Raw genomic sequence first — 22624 nt, 5'->3', positions numbered from 1 at the left:
GGGGAGGCGATGGGCATCCACATCCATTAGGAATGGGGTGGGTGCGCACCGACTGGGGGATGGGCGCACTTGAAGCTCTGACCCCAGGGGGGAGGCTTGGAGAGGGCAACTGTACCCGACCTTAACACTGGTACCCCCACAATACGCTGGAACAACATGAGAGGTATATGAATGAGAACACAGGGGGGAGGGGTGCACGGGCAACACATGTCACCTGAATACTTGTACTCCCATCATCTGCTTGAAAAGAGAGAGAAAAGAAAATGCAATCATAGAGGTAAGAGACACTTTTTAAAAATCATGAATCCGAAGAGAAAAGTAAAAGGAGGCCTGTGGAGCAGGTCTGGGTGTGACTCCGGATCCCCCAACATCAGGTGCCACCACCAAAGATTCCTGCGTGGAGCCCATAGAACCCCCAAAAGCAACGGGACGAGTTCTGGTCACATACTCCCTCAAAATGACATCCTGGCCTTCTTCTGGAACTCCCTCCCCTCTCAGACTCTCAAGGTTTTCTCCAGCGTGTCTGTTCCCACAGAGCAGACCTTTGGTCTGAGACCTGACAGTGCAGATGCCACGCATGCTGCCGCGTGGCGGCGGTGTCGCGGCTTGGGACAAGAGGAGGCCCCACGGTGCGGGCTGAGGCGCCAGGCAGCGCGGCGGGCGCTGAGGGTTGGGGTCACCCCCACCCCGGGCCGCCGCCGCGCTCCCAGAAAGGGGACAGAACAAGAGGCAAAAAAAAAAAAAAAAAAAAAAGAAGCAGCCTGTGGCCCCCGGTATTCCCAGGCAGTCTCCCATCCAAGTACTGACCGGGCCCGACCCTGCTTAGCTTCCGAGACCAGACGAGATCGGGGGCGTTCAGGGTGGTGTGGCCCTAGACGGCGGCGGAGGGCGCCCCTGCCCCGCTCAAGAAGCCGAGCCTCTCTGCGCTTTCCCGCCGCCGCCGCCGCCGCCGCCGCCTCCCGCCCCAGGCCCCGCGCCGGGCCGGGCCTGTTGAGTTCGCCGGCCGGGTCCCGTGGGCTCCCAGGGACGGGGGTGATGGGCGGGGCGGGGCGGGGGGCTGTCTCTCTATACACACACACACACACTCACACTCACTCACACTCACACAAGATGCGCCTCCACGGCTGGACTCGCCAAGGTGGAGCCCTCCCAGCCCCCCTCGTCTCCTCGCCCGGCCTCCTTCACCTACCCGCTGCCCACCCCCAGCGCGTCGCCGCCGCTGACGCTGACTGCGCACGCGCGCGCCCTTTGACCCCAGCCAGGGGCCGCCCTCCCCCACAACCCCTTTCAGCTGTGCCCCCCCTCGCCCTGTGGGTGGGCTGCCGCCTATTCCCCCGGGCCAGGGCTGGGGCACAGCGCAAGGGGGAGGGGAGCCAGTGTATGGGGCGTCTCTCTCTGGGGATGTGTCCCATGGGTGGGGTGGGGTGGCGTGGTTTGTGGGGCGCTGAAGAAATCAGTCCCCTCCATCTCCTACCTCTGGAAAACGCCCAAGCCCGTGGAGAACCGCCGGCACCGCTTCGTGGGGGCCGGGACCCTCCTCTGTGTCCTCCTGTGGCCCGGTCCAAGGGGCCTGGGCCTGGCCGGGGCTGCATTGGACCCCGACCACCCTGGCGTGTGGACTCGCTAAAAATCGGCCATTAGATATTGGATTCCAGCTTCATTGAGGTCATTTCACTAATGAGTGCACCGGAAAGAGTTTCCTAATCCATCTGTGAGGGTGGCAACTGAAAGAGAATTTGAAAGCTGACAGAATAGGCGAGGGAAGGCATAGGAGATTTCCACACCCAGCAAGGAAGCCTTTCCCGAAATGGAAGAAAGAAACGAGCAAACAGAGACACCGGTAGCCCGCCCGGAAAAGAGTCTGCCCCCGAGAGAAAGCACCCTGACCAGGTTCACCCGTGGGTGGGTGGCGAGCTAGCGGCGTTCAGAAGAGCGAGGCCCGCAGTCTGTGCGGAAGACACCTGCACTCGGGTGTGTGTGGCGGCCCGATTCACAAGCAGCTCTAGATGTTAAACCAAGGAGAAGCCAGGGAGTTCCCAAGGCCCCAGGTGTCCTCAGCCCACGACTGGCTGCTGTGGGAATGCGAAGCCCGGCTCCTTGTCTCAGAGCGGGGTTCCCAGGAGGATCAGGCTGAAGCTGGGACTTGGCCTCAAAGTGTCCCCTCGCATGGCCACCCCCTTCCCCTTCCTGCTCCTCTACTCCTGGTGCCCCTCCATCCAGGGGCCAGACCTTAAAGAGTCACCGCAAGAGAATCCTGGTCCCAAAGGAGCCTTCTGGGGGACCGGTGCTGAGAGAGGTTGTGGGCATGGCCCGCTGGGGCTCTGCCCGACCCAGGGCTGAGAGATGCCACCTCCCAGCTCTGGGTCCCTGCAGGAAGTGTTGGCAAGCACAGGGCCAGTCCCCCAAAGGCCCAGGTGCAGGGAGCCCAGGCCAAGCAGCCTGTGGAAGAAGCCACTTGCCGTGCCACCCCGGGAACAGGACTGCAGGCCCCGGCCCTTCCCACCTCCTCCTCCTCCTCCTCCTCCCCCCCCCCGCGCCCCCCCCCCGGACATGGCACAGGGCTCAGAGACACCTCAGACTCTTGCTACCCAAGGTGCGAAGGGCATCAGTTGCTCCTCCAAACCCCCCCCCGCCCAGCAGACCACGTTGTCCAGCCAGCCCCCGGGCCTCCCTGGGGTGCCCAGCACAAAAGTGCAGACACCCACCGGACCCTCAGTCTCAGCTTTCGGATGTTTTTGCCACTCTAAGGACCCGCAGGCCCGCTGGGCCTTCGGGCAGGACAGAGAGCCCCGGGATCCGACGTGGAGAGCTGCGTGTACGTACGTCCCCATCAGGAGGCGGTCCCCACCTCCGCGGCTCTCCCCTCGCGGGGAGCGGCAGCCCCAGCCGGCAGCCGCAGGGCATCAGGGAAGACACCAGGCTGGGCCCCCCCGCGGCACAGCGGGGGCACGTCCCCCGCACTCGACTTAGGGAAGGCTGCTGGAGACTGCTGCGGCCACCCTGCTGCCGGGTTTCTGGAGGGCTTCCTGGAAGCAGCCTCCACACCAAGCCCTTGGAAGGCCCAGGCGACGGAGGAGCCGGTCAGGCAGGGGCCGAGGACGGTGAGAGGCCGGGCGGGAAGGAGCATGTCAGGCAGGGGCAGAGGACGGTGACAGGCCGGGCGGGGAGGAGCCGGTCAGGCGGGGGCCCAGGACAGTGACGGGCCTGGCCGGGGAGGAGTGCGTCAGGCAGGGGCAGAGGAGACGGGCTGGGTAAGGGGTAGGGTGACAGTTAGGGCACAATTCACAATCGCAAAGACGTGGAAGCGACCCGAGTGCCCATCCATCCAGGAGTGCATTAATAAAATGTGGCGCGTGGACACCACGGAGTGCCATTCGGCTGTGAGGAGCAGCGGTGAGAGGGCGCCTCTCGTGTTCTCCTGGCCAGAGCTGGAACCCGTTCCAGTAAGCCAGGTATCCCAAGAATGGACACACGAGCACCACGTGAGCGCGCTCACCAGCAAATTGGTACGAACGGATGGACACCTAAGTGGACGGAGAGGAATCACCTTCATCGGGTGGGTGTCGGGCGGGTGGGGGGAGGCGATGGGCATCCACATCCATTAGGAATGGGGTGGGTGCGCACCGACTGGGGGATGGGCGCACTTGAAGCTCTGACCCCAGGGGGGAGGCTTGGAGAGGGCAACTGTACCCGACCTTAACACTGGTACCCCCACAATACGCTGGAACAACATGAGAGGTATATGAATGAGAACACAGGGGGGAGGGGTGCACGGGCAACACATGTCACCTGAATACTTGTACTCCCATCATCTGCTTGAAAAGAGAGAGAAAAGAAAATGCAATCATAGAGGTAAGAGACACTTTTTAAAAATCATGAATCCGAAGAGAAAAGTAAAAGGAGGCCTGTGGAGCAGGTCTGGGTGTGACTCCGGATCCCCCAACATCAGGTGCCACCACCAAAGATTCCTGCGTGGAGCCCATAGAACCCCCAAAAGCAACGGGACGAGTTCTGGTCACATACTCCCTCAAAATGACATCCTGGCCTTCTTCTGGAACTCCCTCCCCTCTCAGACTCTCAAGGTTTTCTCCAGCGTGTCTGTTCCCACAGAGCAGACCTTTGGTCTGAGACCTGACAGTGCAGATGCCACGCATGCTGCCGCGTGGCGGCGGTGTCGCGGCTTGGGACAAGAGGAGGCCCCACGGTGCGGGCTGAGGCGCCAGGCAGCGCGGCGGGCGCTGAGGGTTGGGGTCACCCCCACCCCGGGCCGCCGCCGCGCTCCCAGAAAGGGGACAGAACAAGAGGCAAAAAAAAAAAAAAAAAAAAAGAAGCAGCCTGTGGCCCCCGGTATTCCCAGGCAGTCTCCCATCCAAGTACTGACCGGGCCCGACCCTGCTTAGCTTCCGAGACCAGACGAGATCGGGGGCGTTCAGGGTGGTGTGGCCCTAGACGGCGGCGGAGGGCGCCCCTGCCCCGCTCAAGAAGCCGAGCCTCTCTGCGCTTTCCCGCCGCCTCCGCCGCCGCCGCCGCCGCCGCCGCCGCCGCCGCCGCCTCCCGCCCCAGGCCCCGCGCCGGGCCGGGCCTGTTGAGTTCGCCGGCCGGGTCCCGTGGGCTCCCAGGGACGGGGGTGATGGGCGGGGCGGGGCGGGGGGCTGTCTCTCTATACACACACACACACACTCACACTCACTCACACTCACACAAGATGCGCCTCCACGGCTGGACTCGCCAAGGTGGAGCCCTCCCAGCCCCCCTCGTCTCCTCGCCCGGCCTCCTTCACCTACCCGCTGCCCACCCCCAGCGCGTCGCCGCCGCTGACGCTGACTGCGCACGCGCGCGCCCTTTGACCCCAGCCAGGGGCCGCCCTCCCCCACAACCCCTTTCAGCTGTGCCCCCCCTCGCCCTGTGGGTGGGCTGCCGCCTATTCCCCCGGGCCAGGGCTGGGGCACAGCGCAAGGGGGAGGGGAGCCAGTGTATGGGGCGTCTCTCTCTGGGGATGTGTCCCATGGGTGGGGTGGGGTGGCGTGGTTTGTGGGGCGCTGAAGAAATCAGTCCCCTCCATCTCCTACCTCTGGAAAACGCCCAAGCCCGTGGAGAACCGCCGGCACCGCTTCGTGGGGGCCGGGACCCTCCTCTGTGTCCTCCTGTGGCCCGGTCCAAGGGGCCTGGGCCTGGCCGGGGCTGCATTGGACCCCGACCACCCTGGCGTGTGGACTCGCTAAAAATCGGCCATTAGATATTGGATTCCAGCTTCATTGAGGTCATTTCACTAATGAGTGCACCGGAAAGAGTTTCCTAATCCATCTGTGAGGGTGGCAACTGAAAGAGAATTTGAAAGCTGACAGAATAGGCGAGGGAAGGCATAGGAGATTTCCACACCCAGCAAGGAAGCCTTTCCCGAAATGGAAGAAAGAAACGAGCAAACAGAGACACCGGTAGCCCGCCCGGAAAAGAGTCTGCCCCCGAGAGAAAGCACCCTGACCAGGTTCACCCGTGGGTGGGTGGCGAGCTAGCGGCGTTCAGAAGAGCGAGGCCCGCAGTCTGTGCGGAAGACACCTGCACTCGGGTGTGTGTGGCGGCCCGATTCACAAGCAGCTCTAGATGTTAAACCAAGGAGAAGCCAGGGAGTTCCCAAGGCCCCAGGTGTCCTCAGCCCACGACTGGCTGCTGTGGGAATGCGAAGCCCGGCTCCTTGTCTCAGAGCGGGGTTCCCAGGAGGATCAGGCTGAAGCTGGGACTTGGCCTCAAAGTGTCCCCTCGCATGGCCACCCCCTTCCCCTTCCTGCTCCTCTACTCCTGGTGCCCCTCCATCCAGGGGCCAGACCTTAAAGAGTCACCGCAAGAGAATCCTGGTCCCAAAGGAGCCTTCTGGGGGACCGGTGCTGAGAGAGGTTGTGGGCATGGCCCGCTGGGGCTCTGCCCGACCCAGGGCTGAGAGATGCCACCTCCCAGCTCTGGGTCCCTGCAGGAAGTGTTGGCAAGCACAGGGCCAGTCCCCCAAAGGCCCAGGTGCAGGGAGCCCAGGCCAAGCAGCCTGTGGAAGAAGCCACTTGCCGTGCCACCCCGGGAACAGGACTGCAGGCCCCGGCCCTTCCCACCTCCTCCTCCTCCTCCTCCTCCCCCCCCCGCGCCCCCCCCCCGGACATGGCACAGGGCTCAGAGACACCTCAGACTCTTGCTACCCAAGGTGCGAAGGGCATCAGTTGCTCCTCCAAACCCCCCCCCGCCCAGCAGACCACGTTGTCCAGCCAGCCCCCGGGCCTCCCTGGGGTGCCCAGCACAAAAGTGCAGACACCCACCGGACCCTCAGTCTCAGCTTTCGGATGTTTTTGCCACTCTAAGGACCCGCAGGCCCGCTGGGCCTTCGGGCAGGACAGAGAGCCCCGGGATCCGACGTGGAGAGCTGCGTGTACGTACGTCCCCATCAGGAGGCGGTCCCCACCTCCGCGGCTCTCCCCTCGCGGGGAGCGGCAGCCCCAGCCGGCAGCCGCAGGGCATCAGGGAAGACACCAGGCTGGGCCCCCCGCGGCACAGCGGGGGCACGTCCCCCGCACTCGACTTAGGGAAGGCTGCTGGAGACTGCTGCGGCCACCCTGCTGCCGGGTTTCTGGAGGGCTTCCTGGAAGCAGCCTCCACACCAAGCCCTTGGAAGGCCCAGGCGACGGAGGAGCCGGTCAGGCAGGGGCCGAGGACGGTGAGAGGCCGGGCGGGAAGGAGCATGTCAGGCAGGGGCAGAGGACGGTGACAGGCCGGGCGGGGAGGAGCCGGTCAGGCGGGGGCCCAGGACAGTGACGGGCCTGGCCGGGGAGGAGTGCGTCAGGCAGGGGCAGAGGAGACGGGCTGGGTAAGGGGTAGGGTGACAGTTAGGGCACAATTCACAATCGCAAAGACGTGGAAGCGACCCGAGTGCCCATCCATCCAGGAGTGCATTAATAAAATGTGGCGCGTGGACACCACGGAGTGCCATTCGGCTGTGAGGAGCAGCGGTGAGAGGGCGCCTCTCGTGTTCTCCTGGCCAGAGCTGGAACCCGTTCCAGTAAGCCAGGTATCCCAAGAATGGACACACGAGCACCACGTGAGCGCGCTCACCAGCAAATTGGTACGAACGGATGGACACCTAAGTGGACGGAGAGGAATCACCTTCATCGGGTGGGTGTCGGGCGGGTGGGGGGAGGCGATGGGCATCCACATCCATTAGGAATGGGGTGGGTGCGCACCGACTGGGGGATGGGCGCACTTGAAGCTCTGACCCCAGGGGGGAGGCTTGGAGAGGGCAACTGTACCCGACCTTAACACTGGTACCCCCACAATACGCTGGAACAACATGAGAGGTATATGAATGAGAACACAGGGGGGAGGGGTGCACGGGCAACACATGTCACCTGAATACTTGTACTCCCATCATCTGCTTGAAAAGAGAGAGAAAAGAAAATGCAATCATAGAGGTAAGAGACACTTTTTAAAAATCATGAATCCGAAGAGAAAAGTAAAAGGAGGCCTGTGGAGCAGGTCTGGGTGTGACTCCGGATCCCCCAACATCAGGTGCCACCACCAAAGATTCCTGCGTGGAGCCCATAGAACCCCCAAAAGCAACGGGACGAGTTCTGGTCACATACTCCCTCAAAATGACATCCTGGCCTTCTTCTGGAACTCCCTCCCCTCTCAGACTCTCAAGGTTTTCTCCAGCGTGTCTGTTCCCACAGAGCAGACCTTTGGTCTGAGACCTGACAGTGCAGATGCCACGCATGCTGCCGCGTGGCGGCGGTGTCGCGGCTTGGGACAAGAGGAGGCCCCACGGTGCGGGCTGAGGCGCCAGGCAGCGCGGCGGGCGCTGAGGGTTGGGGTCACCCCCACCCCGGGCCGCCGCCGCGCTCCCAGAAAGGGGACAGAACAAGAGGCAAAAAAAAAAAAAAGAAGCAGCCTGTGGCCCCCGGTATTCCCAGGCAGTCTCCCATCCAAGTACTGACCGGGCCCGACCCTGCTTAGCTTCCGAGACCAGACGAGATCGGGGGCGTTCAGGGTGGTGTGGCCCTAGACGGCGGCGGAGGGCGCCCCTGCCCCGCTCAAGAAGCCGAGCCTCTCTGCGCTTTCCCGCCGCCGCCGCCGCCGCCGCCGCCGCCGCCGCCGCCGCCGCCGCCTCCCGCCCCAGGCCCCGCGCCGGGCCGGGCCTGTTGAGTTCGCCGGCCGGGTCCCGTGGGCTCCCAGGGACGGGGGTGATGGGCGGGGCGGGGCGGGGGGCTGTCTCTCTATACACACACACACACACTCACACTCACTCACACTCACACAAGATGCGCCTCCACGGCTGGACTCGCCAAGGTGGAGCCCTCCCAGCCCCCCTCGTCTCCTCGCCCGGCCTCCTTCACCTACCCGCTGCCCACCCCCAGCGCGTCGCCGCCGCTGACGCTGACTGCGCACGCGCGCGCCCTTTGACCCCAGCCAGGGGCCGCCCTCCCCCACAACCCCTTTCAGCTGTGCCCCCCCTCGCCCTGTGGGTGGGCTGCCGCCTATTCCCCCGGGCCAGGGCTGGGGCACAGCGCAAGGGGGAGGGGAGCCAGTGTATGGGGCGTCTCTCTCTGGGGATGTGTCCCATGGGTGGGGTGGGGTGGCGTGGTTTGTGGGGCGCTGAAGAAATCAGTCCCCTCCATCTCCTACCTCTGGAAAACGCCCAAGCCCGTGGAGAACCGCCGGCACCGCTTCGTGGGGGCCGGGACCCTCCTCTGTGTCCTCCTGTGGCCCGGTCCAAGGGGCCTGGGCCTGGCCGGGGCTGCATTGGACCCCGACCACCCTGGCGTGTGGACTCGCTAAAAATCGGCCATTAGATATTGGATTCCAGCTTCATTGAGGTCATTTCACTAATGAGTGCACCGGAAAGAGTTTCCTAATCCATCTGTGAGGGTGGCAACTGAAAGAGAATTTGAAAGCTGACAGAATAGGCGAGGGAAGGCATAGGAGATTTCCACACCCAGCAAGGAAGCCTTTCCCGAAATGGAAGAAAGAAACGAGCAAACAGAGACACCGGTAGCCCGCCCGGAAAAGAGTCTGCCCCCGAGAGAAAGCACCCTGACCAGGTTCACCCGTGGGTGGGTGGCGAGCTAGCGGCGTTCAGAAGAGCGAGGCCCGCAGTCTGTGCGGAAGACACCTGCACTCGGGTGTGTGTGGCGGCCCGATTCACAAGCAGCTCTAGATGTTAAACCAAGGAGAAGCCAGGGAGTTCCCAAGGCCCCAGGTGTCCTCAGCCCACGACTGGCTGCTGTGGGAATGCGAAGCCCGGCTCCTTGTCTCAGAGCGGGGTTCCCAGGAGGATCAGGCTGAAGCTGGGACTTGGCCTCAAAGTGTCCCCTCGCATGGCCACCCCCTTCCCCTTCCTGCTCCTCTACTCCTGGTGCCCCTCCATCCAGGGGCCAGACCTTAAAGAGTCACCGCAAGAGAATCCTGGTCCCAAAGGAGCCTTCTGGGGGACCGGTGCTGAGAGAGGTTGTGGGCATGGCCCGCTGGGGCTCTGCCCGACCCAGGGCTGAGAGATGCCACCTCCCAGCTCTGGGTCCCTGCAGGAAGTGTTGGCAAGCACAGGGCCAGTCCCCCAAAGGCCCAGGTGCAGGGAGCCCAGGCCAAGCAGCCTGTGGAAGAAGCCACTTGCCGTGCCACCCCGGGAACAGGACTGCAGGCCCCGGCCCTTCCCACCTCCTCCTCCTCCTCCTCCTCCCCCCCCCCGCGCCCCCCCCCGGACATGGCACAGGGCTCAGAGACACCTCAGACTCTTGCTACCCAAGGTGCGAAGGGCATCAGTTGCTCCTCCAAACCCCCCCCCGCCCAGCAGACCACGTTGTCCAGCCAGCCCCCGGGCCTCCCTGGGGTGCCCAGCACAAAAGTGCAGACACCCACCGGACCCTCAGTCTCAGCTTTCGGATGTTTTTGCCACTCTAAGGACCCGCAGGCCCGCTGGGCCTTCGGGCAGGACAGAGAGCCCCGGGATCCGACGTGGAGAGCTGCGTGTACGTACGTCCCCATCAGGAGGCGGTCCCCACCTCCGCGGCTCTCCCCTCGCGGGGAGCGGCAGCCCCAGCCGGCAGCCGCAGGGCATCAGGGAAGACACCAGGCTGGGCCCCCCGCGGCACAGCGGGGGCACGTCCCCCGCACTCGACTTAGGGAAGGCTGCTGGAGACTGCTGCGGCCACCCTGCTGCCGGGTTTCTGGAGGGCTTCCTGGAAGCAGCCTCCACACCAAGCCCTTGGAAGGCCCAGGCGACGGAGGAGCCGGTCAGGCAGGGGCCGAGGACGGTGAGAGGCCGGGCGGGAAGGAGCATGTCAGGCAGGGGCAGAGGACGGTGACAGGCCGGGCGGGGAGGAGCCGGTCAGGCGGGGGCCCAGGACAGTGACGGGCCTGGCCGGGGAGGAGTGCGTCAGGCAGGGGCAGAGGAGACGGGCTGGGTAAGGGGTAGGGTGACAGTTAGGGCACAATTCACAATCGCAAAGACGTGGAAGCGACCCGAGTGCCCATCCATCCAGGAGTGCATTAATAAAATGTGGCGCGTGGACACCACGGAGTGCCATTCGGCTGTGAGGAGCAGCGGTGAGAGGGCGCCTCTCGTGTTCTCCTGGCCAGAGCTGGAACCCGTTCCAGTAAGCCAGGTATCCCAAGAATGGACACACGAGCACCACGTGAGCGCGCTCACCAGCAAATTGGTACGAACGGATGGACACCTAAGTGGACGGAGAGGAATCACCTTCATCGGGTGGGTGTCGGGCGGGTGGGGGGAGGCGATGGGCATCCACATCCATTAGGAATGGGGTGGGTGCGCACCGACTGGGGGATGGGCGCACTTGAAGCTCTGACCCCAGGGGGGAGGCTTGGAGAGGGCAACTGTACCCGACCTTAACACTGGTACCCCCACAATACGCTGGAACAACATGAGAGGTATATGAATGAGAACACAGGGGGGAGGGGTGCACGGGCAACACATGTCACCTGAATACTTGTACTCCCATCATCTGCTTGAAAAGAGAGAGAAAAGAAAATGCAATCATAGAGGTAAGAGACACTTTTTAAAAATCATGAATCCGAAGAGAAAAGTAAAAGGAGGCCTGTGGAGCAGGTCTGGGTGTGACTCCGGATCCCCCAACATCAGGTGCCACCACCAAAGATTCCTGCGTGGAGCCCATAGAACCCCCAAAAGCAACGGGACGAGTTCTGGTCACATACTCCCTCAAAATGACATCCTGGCCTTCTTCTGGAACTCCCTCCCCTCTCAGACTCTCAAGGTTTTCTCCAGCGTGTCTGTTCCCACAGAGCAGACCTTTGGTCTGAGACCTGACAGTGCAGATGCCACGCATGCTGCCGCGTGGCGGCGGTGTCGCGGCTTGGGACAAGAGGAGGCCCCACGGTGCGGGCTGAGGCGCCAGGCAGCGCGGCGGGCGCTGAGGGTTGGGGTCACCCCCACCCCGGGCCGCCGCCGCGCTCCCAGAAAGGGGACAGAACAAGAGGCAAAAAAAAAAAAAAAAAAAAAGAAGCAGCCTGTGGCCCCCGGTATTCCCAGGCAGTCTCCCATCCAAGTACTGACCGGGCCCGACCCTGCTTAGCTTCCGAGACCAGACGAGATCGGGGGCGTTCAGGGTGGTGTGGCCCTAGACGGCGGCGGAGGGCGCCCCTGCCCCGCTCAAGAAGCCGAGCCTCTCTGCGCTTTCCCGCCGCCGCCGCCGCCGCCGCCGCCGCCGCCGCCGCCGCCGCCGCCTCCCGCCCCAGGCCCCGCGCCGGGCCGGGCCTGTTGAGTTCGCCGGCCGGGTCCCGTGGGCTCCCAGGGACGGGGGTGATGGGCGGGGCGGGGCGGGGGGCTGTCTCTCTATACACACACACACACACTCACACTCACTCACACTCACACAAGATGCGCCTCCACGGCTGGACTCGCCAAGGTGGAGCCCTCCCAGCCCCCCTCGTCTCCTCGCCCGGCCTCCTTCACCTACCCGCTGCCCACCCCCAGCGCGTCGCCGCCGCTGACGCTGACTGCGCACGCGCGCGCCCTTTGACCCCAGCCAGGGGCCGCCCTCCCCCACAACCCCTTTCAGCTGTGCCCCCCCTCGCCCTGTGGGTGGGCTGCCGCCTATTCCCCCGGGCCAGGGCTGGGGCACAGCGCAAGGGGGAGGGGAGCCAGTGTATGGGGCGTCTCTCTCTGGGGATGTGTCCCATGGGTGGGGTGGGGTGGCGTGGTTTGTGGGGCGCTGAAGAAATCAGTCCCCTCCATCTCCTACCTCTGGAAAACGCCCAAGCCCGTGGAGAACCGCCGGCACCGCTTCGTGGGGGCCGGGACCCTCCTCTGTGTCCTCCTGTGGCCCGGTCCAAGGGGCCTGGGCCTGGCCGGGGCTGCATTGGACCCCGACCACCCTGGCGTGTGGACTCGCTAAAAATCGGCCATTAGATATTGGATTCCAGCTTCATTGAGGTCATTTCACTAATGAGTGCACCGGAAAGAGTTTCCTAATCCATCTGTGAGGGTGGCAACTGAAAGAGAATTTGAAAGCTGACAGAATAGGCGAGGGAAGGCATAGGAGATTTCCACACCCAGCAAGGAAGCCTTTCCCGAAATGGAAGAAAGAAACGAGCAAACAGAGACACCGGTAGCCCGCCCGGAAAAGAGTCTGCCCCCGAGAGAAAGCACCCTGACCAGGTTCACCCGTGGGTGGGTGGCGAGCTAGCGGCGTTCAGAAGAGCGAGGCCCGCAGTCTGTGCGGAAGACACCTGCACTCGGGTGTGTGTGGCGGCCCGATTCACAAGCAGCTCTAGATGTTAAACCAAGGAGAAGCCAGGGAGTTCCCAAGGCCCCAGGTGTCCTCAGCCCACGACTGGCTGCTGTGGGAATGCGAAGCCCGGCTCCTTGTCTCAGAGCGGGGTTCCCAGGAGGATCAGGCTGAAGCTGGGACTTGGCCTCAAAGTGTCCCCTCGCATGGCCACCCCCTTCCCCTTCCTGCTCCTCTACTCCTGGTGCCCCTCCATCCAGGGGCCAGACCTTAAAGAGTCACCGCAAGAGAATCCTGGTCCCAAAGGAGCCTTCTGGGGGACCGGTGCTGAGAGAGGTTGTGGGCATGGCCCGCTGGGGCTCTGCCCGACCCAGGGCTGAGAGATGCCACCTCCCAGCTCTGGGTCCCTGCAGGAAGTGTTGGCAAGCACAGGGCCAGTCCCCCAAAGGCCCAGGTGCAGGGAGCCCAGGCCAAGCAGCCTGTGGAAGAAGCCACTTGCCGTGCCACCCCGGGAACAGGACTGCAGGCCCCGGCCCTTCCCACCTCCTCCTCCTCCTCCTCCTCCCCCCCCCCGCGCCCCCCCCCCGGACATGGCACAGGGCTCAGAGACACCTCAGACTCTTGCTACCCAAGGTGCGAAGGGCATCAGTTGCTCCTCCAAACCCCCCCCCGCCCAGCAGACCACGTTGTCCAGCCAGCCCCCGGGCCTCCCTGGGGTGCCCAGCACAAAAGTGCAGACACCCACCGGACCCTCAGTCTCAGCTTTCGGATGTTTTTGCCACTCTAAGGACCCGCAGGCCCGCTGGGCCTTCGGGCAGGACAGAGAGCCCCGGGATCCGACGTGGAGAGCTGCGTGTACGTACGTCCCCATCAGGAGGCGGTCCCCACCTCCGCGGCTCTCCCCTCGCGGGGAGCGGCAGCCCCAGCCGGCAGCCGCAGGGCATCAGGGAAGACACCAGGCTGGGCCCCCCCGCGGCACAGCGGGGGCACGTCCCCCGCACTCGACTTAGGGAAGGCTGCTGGAGACTGCTGCGGCCACCCTGCTGCCGGGTTTCTGGAGGGCTTCCTGGAAGCAGCCTCCACACCAAGCCCTTGGAAGGCCCAGGCGACGGAGGAGCCGGTCAGGCAGGGGCCAAGGACGGTGAGAGGCCGGGCGGGAAGGAGCATGTCAGGCAGGGGCAGAGGACGGTGACAGGCCGGGCGGGGAGGAGCCGGTCAGGCGGGGGCCCAGGACAGTGACGGGCCTGGCCGGGGAGGAGTGCGTCAGGCAGGGGCAGAGGAGACGGGCTGGGTAAGGGGTAGGGTGACAGTTAGGGCACAATTCACAATCGCAAAGACGTGGAAGCGACCCGAGTGCCCATCCATCCAGGAGTGCATTAATAAAATGTGGCGCGTGGACACCACGGAGTGCCATTCGGCTGTGAGGAGCAGCGGTGAGAGGGCGCCTCTCGTGTTCTCCTGGCCAGAGCTGGAACCCGTTCCAGTAAGCCAGGTATCCCAAGAATGGACACACGAGCACCACGTGAGCGCGCTCACCAGCAAATTGGTACGAACGGATGGACACCTAAGTGGACGGAGAGGAATCACCTTCATCGGGTGGGTGTCGGGCGGGTGGGGGGAGGCGATGGGCATCCACATCCATTAGGAATGGGGTGGGTGCGCACCGACTGGGGGATGGGCGCACTTGAAGCTCTGACCCCAGGGGGGAGGCTTGGAGAGGGCAACTGTACCCGACCTTAACACTGGTACCCCCACAATACGCTGGAACAACATGAGAGGTATATGAATGAGAACACAGGGGGGAGGGGTGCACGGGCAACACATGTCACCTGAATACTTGTACTCCCATCATCTGCTTGAAAAGAGAGAGAAAAGAAAATGCAATCATAGAGGTAAGAGACACTTTTTAAAAATCATGAATCCGAAGAGAAAAGTAAAAGGAGGCCTGTGGAGCAGGTCTGGGTGTGACTCCGGATCCCCCAACATCAGGTGCCACCACCAAAGATTCCTGCGTGGAGCCCATAGAACCCCCAAAAGCAACGGGACGAGTTCTGGTCACATACTCCCTCAAAATGACATCCTGGCCTTCTTCTGGAACTCCCTCCCCTCTCAGACTCTCAAGGTTTTCTCCAGCGTGTCTGTTCCCACAGAGCAGACCTTTGGTCTGAGACCTGACAGTGCAGATGCCACGCATGCTGCCGCGTGGCGGCGGTGTCGCGGCTTGGGACAAGAGGAGGCCCCACGGTGCGGGCTGAGGCGCCAGGCAGCGCGGCGGGCGCTGAGGGTTGGGGTCACCCCCACCCCGGGCCGCCGCCGCGCTCCCAGAAAGGGGACAGAACAAGAGGCAAAAAAAAAAAAAAAAAAAAAGAAGCAGCCTGTGGCCCCCGGTATTCCCAGGCAGTCTCCCATCCAAGTACTGACCGGGCCCGACCCTGCTTAGCTTCCGAGACCAGACGAGATCGGGGGCGTTCAGGGTGGTGTGGCCCTAGACGGCGGCGGAGGGCGCCCCTGCCCCGCTCAAGAAGCCGAGCCTCTCTGCGCTTTCCCGCCGCCGCCGCCGCCGCCGCCGCCGCCGCCGCCGCCGCCGCCGCCGCCTCCCGCCCCAGGCCCCGCGCCGGGCCGGGCCTGTTGAGTTCGCCGGCCGGGTCCCGTGGGCTCCCAGGGACGGGGGTGATGGGCGGGGCGGGGCGGGGGGCTGTCTCTCTATACACACACACACACACTCACACTCACTCACACTCACACAAGATGCGCCTCCACGGCTGGACTCGCCAAGGTGGAGCCCTCCCAGCCCCCCTCGTCTCCTCGCCCGGCCTCCTTCACCTACCCGCTGCCCACCCCCAGCGCGTCGCCGCCGCTGACGCTGACTGCGCACGCGCGCGCCCTTTGACCCCAGCCAGGGGCCGTCCTCCCCCACAACCCCTTTCAGCTGTGCCCCCCCTCGCCCTGTGGGTGGGCTGCCGCCTATTCCCCCGGGCCAGGGCTGGGGCACAGCGCAAGGGGGAGGGGAGCCAGTGTATGGGGCGTCTCTCTCTGGGGATGTGTCCCATGGGTGGGGTGGGGTGGCGTGGTTTGTGGGGCGCTGAAGAAATCAGTCCCCTCCATCTCCTACCTCTGGAAAACGCCCAAGCCCGTGGAGAACCGCCGGCACCGCTTCGTGGGGGCCGGGACCCTCCTCTGTGTCCTCCTGTGGCCCGGTCCAAGGGGCCTGGGCCTGGCCGGGGCTGCATTGGACCCCGACCACCCTGGCGTGTGGACTCGCTAAAAATCGGCCATTAGATATTGGATTCCAGCTTCATTGAGGTCATTTCACTAATGAGTGCACCGGAAAGAGTTTCCTAATCCATCTGTGAGGGTGGCAACTGAAAGAGAATTTGAAAGCTGACAGAATAGGCGAGGGAAGGCATAGGAGATTTCCACACCCAGCAAGGAAGCCTTTCCCGAAATGGAAGAAAGAAACGAGCAAACAGAGACACCGGTAGCCCGCCCGGAAAAGAGTCTGCCCCCGAGAGAAAGCACCCTGACCAGGTTCACCCGTGGGTGGGTGGCGAGCTAGCGGCGTTCAGAAGAGCGAGGCCCGCAGTCTGTGCGGAAGACACCTGCACTCGGGTGTGTGTGGCGGCCCGATTCACAAGCAGCTCTAGATGTTAAACCAAGGAGAAGCCAGGGAGTTCCCAAGGCCCCAGGTGTCCTCAGCCCACGACTGGCTGCTGTGGGAATGCGAAGCCCGGCTCCTTGTCTCAGAGCGGGGTTCCCAGGAGGATCAGGCTGAAGCTGGGACTTGGCCTCAAAGTGTCCCCTCGCATGGCCACCCCCTTCCCCTTCCTGCTCCTCTACTCCTGGTGCCCCTCCATCCAGGGGCCAGACCTTAAAGAGTCACCGCAAGAGAATCCTGGTCCCAAAGGAGCCTTCTGGGGGACCGGTGCTGAGAGAGGTTGTGGGCATGGCCCGCTGGGGCTCTGCCCGACCCAGGGCTGAGAGATGCCACCTCCCAGCTCTGGGTCCCTGCAGGAAGTGTTGGCAAGCACAGGGCCAGTCCCCCAAAGGCCCAGGTGCAGGGAGCCCAGGCCAAGCAGCCTGTGGAAGAAGCCACTTGCCGTGCCACCCCGGGAACAGGACTGCAGGCCCCGGCCCTTCCCACCTCCTCCTCCTCCTCCTCCTCCCCCCCCCCGCGCCCCCCCCCCGGACATGGCACAGGGCTCAGAGACACCTCAGACTCTTGCTACCCAAGGTGCGAAGGGCATCAGTTGCTCCTCCAAACCCCCCCCCGCCCAGCAGACCACGTTGTCCAGCCAGCCCCCGGGCCTCCCTGGGGTGCCCAGCACAAAAGTGCAGACACCCACCGGACCCTCAGTCTCAGCTTTCGGATGTTTTTGCCACTCTAAGGACCCGCAGGCCCGCTGGGCCTTCGGGCAGGACAGAGAGCCCCGGGATCCGACGTGGAGAGCTGCGTGTACGTACGTCCCCATCAGGAGGCGGTCCCCACCTCCGCGGCTCTCCCCTCGCGGGGAGCGGCAGCCCCAGCCGGCAGCCGCAGGGCATCAGGGAAGACACCAGGCTGGGCCCCCCGCGGCACAGCGGGGGCACGTCCCCCGCACTCGACTTAGGGAAGGCTGCTGGAGACTGCTGCGGCCACCCTGCTGCCGGGTTTCTGGAGGGCTTCCTGGAAGCAGCCTCCACACCAAGCCCTTGGAAGGCCCAGGCGACGGAGGAGCCGGTCAGGCAGGGGCCGAGGACGGTGAGAGGCCGGGCGGGAAGGAGCATGTCAGGCAGGGGCAGAGGACGGTGACAGGCCGGGCGGGGAGGAGCCGGTCAGGAGGGGGCCCAGGACAGTGACGGGCCTGGCCGGGGAGGAGTGCGTCAGGCAGGGGCAGAGGAGACGGGCTGGGTAAGGGGTAGGGTGACAGTTAGGGCACAATTCACAATCGCAAAGACGTGGAAGCGACCCGAGTGCCCATCCATCCAGGAGCACATTAATAAAATGTGGCGCGTGGACACCACGGAGTGCCATTCGGCTGTGAGGAGCAGCGGTGAGAGGGCGCCTCTCGTGTTCTCCTGGCCAGAGCTGGAACCCGTTCCAGTAAGCCAGGTATCCCAAGAATGGACACACGAGCACCACGTGAGCGCGCTCACCAGCAAATTGGTACGAACGGATGGACACCTAAGTGGACGGAGAGGAATCACCTTCATCGGGTGGGTGTCGGGCGGGTGGGGGGAGGCGATGGGCATCCACATCCATTAGGAATGGGGTGGGTGCGCACCGACTGGGGGATGGGCGCACTTGAAGCTCTGACCCCAGGGGGGAGGCTTGGAGAGGGCAACTGTACCCGACCTTAACACTGGTACCCCCACAATACGCTGGAACAACATGAGAGGTATATGAATGAGAACACAGGGGGGAGGGGTGCACGGGCAACACATGTCACCTGAATACTTGTACTCCCATCATCTGCTTGAAAAGAGAGAGAAAAGAAAATGCAATCATAGAGGTAAGAGACACTTTTTAAAAATCATGAATCCGAAGAGAAAAGTAAAAGGAGGCCTGTGGAGCAGGTCTGGGTGTGACTCCGGATCCCCCAACATCAGGTGCCACCACCAAAGATTCCTGCGTGGAGCCCATAGAACCCCCAAAAGCAACGGGACGAGTTCTGGTCACATACTCCCTCAAAATGACATCCTGGCCTTCTTCTGGAACTCCCTCCCCTCTCAGACTCTCAAGGTTTTCTCCAGCGTGTCTGTTCCCACAGAGCAGACCTTTGGTCTGAGACCTGACAGTGCAGATGCCACGCATGCTGCCGCGTGGCGGCGGTGTCGCGGCTTGGGACAAGAGGAGGCCCCACGGTGCGGGCTGAGGCGCCAGGCAGCGCGGCGGGCGCTGAGGGTTGGGGTCACCCCCACCCCGGGCCGCCGCCGCGCTCCCAGAAAGGGGACAGAACAAGAGGCAAAAAAAAAAAAAAAAAAAAAAGAAGCAGCCTGTGGCCCCCGGTATTCCCAGGCAGTCTCCCATCCAAGTACTGACCGGGCCCGACCCTGCTTAGCTTCCGAGACCAGACGAGATCGGGGGCGTTCAGGGTGGTGTGGCCCTAGACGGCGGCGGAGGGCGCCCCTGCCCCGCTCAAGAAGCCGAGCCTCTCTGCGCTTTCCCGCCGCCGCCGCCGCCGCCGCCGCCGCCGCCGCCGCCGCCGCCTCCCGCCCCAGGCCCCGCGCCGGGCCGGGCCTGTTGAGTTCGCCGGCCGGGTCCCGTGGGCTCCCAGGGACGGGGGTGATGGGCGGGGCGGGGCGGGGGGCTGTCTCTCTATACACACACACACACACTCACACTCACTCACACTCACACAAGATGCGCCTCCACGGCTGGACTCGCCAAGGTGGAGCCCTCCCAGCCCCCCTCGTCTCCTCGCCCGGCCTCCTTCACCTACCCGCTGCCCACCCCCAGCGCGTCGCCGCCGCTGACGCTGACTGCGCACGCGCGCGCCCTTTGACCCCAGCCAGGGGCCGCCCTCCCCCACAACCCCTTTCAGCTGTGCCCCCCCTCGCCCTGTGGGTGGGCTGCCGCCTATTCCCCCGGGCCAGGGCTGGGGCACAGCGCAAGGGGGAGGGGAGCCAGTGTATGGGGCGTCTCTCTCTGGGGATGTGTCCCATGGGTGGGGTGGGGTGGCGTGGTTTGTGGGGCGCTGAAGAAATCAGTCCCCTCCATCTCCTACCTCTGGAAAACGCCCAAGCCCGTGGAGAACCGCCGGCACCGCTTCGTGGGGGCCGGGACCCTCCTCTGTGTCCTCCTGTGGCCCGGTCCAAGGGGCCTGGGCCTGGCCGGGGCTGCATTGGACCCCGACCACCCTGGCGTGTGGACTCGCTAAAAATCGGCCATTAGATATTGGATTCCAGCTTCATTGAGGTCATTTCACTAATGAGTGCACCGGAAAGAGTTTCCTAATCCATCTGTGAGGGTGGCAACTGAAAGAGAATTTGAAAGCTGACAGAATAGGCGAGGGAAGGCATAGGAGATTTCCACACCCAGCAAGGAAGCCTTTCCCGAAATGGAAGAAAGAAACGAGCAAACAGAGACACCGGTAGCCCGCCCGGAAAAGAGTCTGCCCCCGAGAGAAAGCACCCTGACCAGGTTCACCCGTGGGTGGGTGGCGAGCTAGCGGCGTTCAGAAGAGCGAGGCCCGCAGTCTGTGCGGAAGACACCTGCACTCGGGTGTGTGTGGCGGCCCGATTCACAAGCAGCTCTAGATGTTAAACCAAGGAGAAGCCAGGGAGTTCCCAAGGCCCCAGGTGTCCTCAGCCCACGACTGGCTGCTGTGGGAATGCGAAGCCCGGCTCCTTGTCTCAGAGCGGGGTTCCCAGGAGGATCAGGCTGAAGCTGGGACTTGGCCTCAAAGTGTCCCCTCGCATGGCCACCCCCTTCCCCTTCCTGCTCCTCTACTCCTGGTGCCCCTCCATCCAGGGGCCAGACCTTAAAGAGTCACCGCAAGAGAATCCTGGTCCCAAAGGAGCCTTCTGGGGGACCGGTGCTGAGAGAGGTTGTGGGCATGGCCCGCTGGGGCTCTGCCCGACCCAGGGCTGAGAGATGCCACCTCCCAGCTCTGGGTCCCTGCAGGAAGTGTTGGCAAGCACAGGGCCAGTCCCCCAAAGGCCCAGGTGCAGGGAGCCCAGGCCAAGCAGCCTGTGGAAGAAGCCACTTGCCGTGCCACCCCGGGAACAGGACTGCAGGCCCCGGCCCTTCCCACCTCCTCCTCCTCCTCCTCCTCCCCCCCCCCCGCGCCCCCCCCCCCGGACATGGCACAGGGCTCAGAGACACCTCAGACTCTTGCTACCCAAGGTGCGAAGGGCATCAGTTGCTCCTCCAAACCCCCCCCCGCCCAGCAGACCACGTTGTCCAGCCAGCCCCCGGGCCTCCCTGGGGTGCCCAGCACAAAAGTGCAGACACCCACCGGACCCTCAGTCTCAGCTTTCGGATGTTTTTGCCACTCTAAGGACCCGCAGGCCCGCTGGGCCTTCGGGCAGGACAGAGAGCCCCGGGATCCGACGTGGAGAGCTGCGTGTACGTACGTCCCCATCAGGAGGCGGTCCCCACCTCCGCGGCTCTCCCCTCGCGGGGAGCGGCAGCCCCAGCCGGCAGCCGCAGGGCATCAGGGAAGACACCAGGCTGGGCCCCCCGCGGCACAGCGGGGGCACGTCCCCCGCACTCGACTTAGGGAAGGCTGCTGGAGACTGCTGCGGCCACCCTGCTGCCGGGTTTCTGGAGGGCTTCCTGGAAGCAGCCTCCACACCAAGCCCTTGGAAGGCCCAGGCGACGGAGGAGCCGGTCAGGCAGGGGCCGAGGACGGTGAGAGGCCGGGCGGGAAGGAGCATGTCAGGCAGGGGCAGAGGACGGTGACAGGCCGGGCGGGGAGGAGCCGGTCAGGCGGGGGCCCAGGACAGTGACGGGCCTGGCCGGGGAGGAGTGCGTCAGGCAGGGGCAGAGGAGACGGGCTGGGTAAGGGGTAGGGTGACAGTTAGGGCACAATTCACAATCGCAAAGACGTGGAAGCGACCCGAGTGCCCATCCATCCAGGAGTGCATTAATAAAATGTGGCGCGTGGACACCACGGAGTGCCATTCGGCTGTGAGGAGCAGCGGTGAGAGGGCGCCTCTCGTGTTCTCCTGGCCAGAGCTGGAACCCGTTCCAGTAAGCCAGGTATCCCAAGAATGGACACACGAGCACCACGTGAGCGCGCTCACCAGCAAATTGGTACGAACGGATGGACACCTAAGTGGACGGAGAGGAATCACCTTCATCGGGTGGGTGTCGGGCGGGTGGGGGGAGGCGATGGGCATCCACATCCATTAGGAATGGGGTGGGTGCGCACCGACTGGGGGATGGGCGCACTTGAAGCTCTGACCCCAGGGGGGAGGCTTGGAGAGGGCAACTGTACCCGACCTTAACACTGGTACCCCCACAATACGCTGGAACAACATGAGAGGTATATGAATGAGAACACAGGGGGGAGGGGTGCACGGGCAACACATGTCACCTGAATACTTGTACTCCCATCATCTGCTTGAAAAGAGAGAGAAAAGAAAATGCAATCATAGAGGTAAGAGACACTTTTTAAAAATCATGAATCCGAAGAGAAAAGTAAAAGGAGGCCTGTGGAGCAGGTCTGGGTGTGACTCCGGATCCCCCAACATCAGGTGCCACCACCAAAGATTCCTGCGTGGAGCCCATAGAACCCCCAAAAGCAACGGGACGAGTTCTGGTCACATACTCCCTCAAAATGACATCCTGGCCTTCTTCTGGAACTCCCTCCCCTCTCAGACTCTCAAGGTTTTCTCCAGCGTGTCTGTTCCCACAGAGCAGACCTTTGGTCTGAGACCTGACAGTGCAGATGCCACGCATGCTGCCGCGTGGCGGCGGTGTCGCGGCTTGGGACAAGAGGAGGCCCCACGGTGCGGGCTGAGGCGCCAGGCAGCGCGGCGGGCGCTGAGGGTTGGGGTCACCCCCACCCCGGGCCGCCGCCGCGCTCCCAGAAAGGGGACAGAACAAGAGGCAAAAAAAAAAAAAAAAAAAAAGAAGCAGCCTGTGGCCCCCGGTATTCCCAGGCAGTCTCCCATCCAAGTACTGACCGGGCCCGACCCTGCTTAGCTTCCGAGACCAGACGAGATCGGGGGCGTTCAGGGTGGTGTGGCCCTAGACGGCGGCGGAGGGCGCCCCTGCCCCGCTCAAGAAGCCGAGCCTCTCTGCGCTTTCCCGCCGCCGCCGCCGCCGCCGCCGCCGCCGCCGCCGCCGCCGCCGCCTCCCGCCCCAGGCCCCGCGCCGGGCCGGGCCTGTTGAGTTCGCCGGCCGGGTCCCGTGGGCTCCCAGGGACGGGGGTGATGGGCGGGGCGGGGCGGGGGGCTGTCTC

At 64.0% G+C, this 22624-nt stretch overlaps 7 pseudogenes; all 7 read right to left on the bottom strand.

Annotated features, from left to right (window-relative positions):
- Positions 1 to 758: 758 nt before the first annotated feature.
- Positions 759 to 877, bottom strand: LOC142876128 (uncharacterized; annotated as a pseudogene).
- Positions 878 to 4332: 3455 nt separating this feature from the next.
- Positions 4333 to 4451, bottom strand: LOC142876127 (uncharacterized; annotated as a pseudogene).
- A 3467-nt stretch (positions 4452 to 7918) lies between these two features.
- Positions 7919 to 8037, bottom strand: LOC142876126 (uncharacterized; annotated as a pseudogene).
- A 3474-nt stretch (positions 8038 to 11511) lies between these two features.
- Positions 11512 to 11630, bottom strand: LOC142876125 (uncharacterized; annotated as a pseudogene).
- Positions 11631 to 15106: 3476 nt separating this feature from the next.
- LOC142876124 (uncharacterized) lies at positions 15107 to 15225 on the bottom strand (annotated as a pseudogene).
- A 3479-nt stretch (positions 15226 to 18704) lies between these two features.
- Positions 18705 to 18823, bottom strand: LOC142876123 (uncharacterized; annotated as a pseudogene).
- A 3474-nt stretch (positions 18824 to 22297) lies between these two features.
- LOC142876122 (uncharacterized) lies at positions 22298 to 22416 on the bottom strand (annotated as a pseudogene).
- Positions 22417 to 22624: the final 208 nt, after the last annotated feature.

This window comes from Microcebus murinus, chromosome 14 (genome assembly GCF_040939455.1).
Source record: "Microcebus murinus isolate Inina chromosome 14, M.murinus_Inina_mat1.0, whole genome shotgun sequence".
In the NCBI taxonomy this organism is placed as follows: Eukaryota; Metazoa; Chordata; class Mammalia; order Primates; family Cheirogaleidae; genus Microcebus; species Microcebus murinus.
This window is presented reverse-complemented; position numbering and strand designations above follow the sequence as displayed.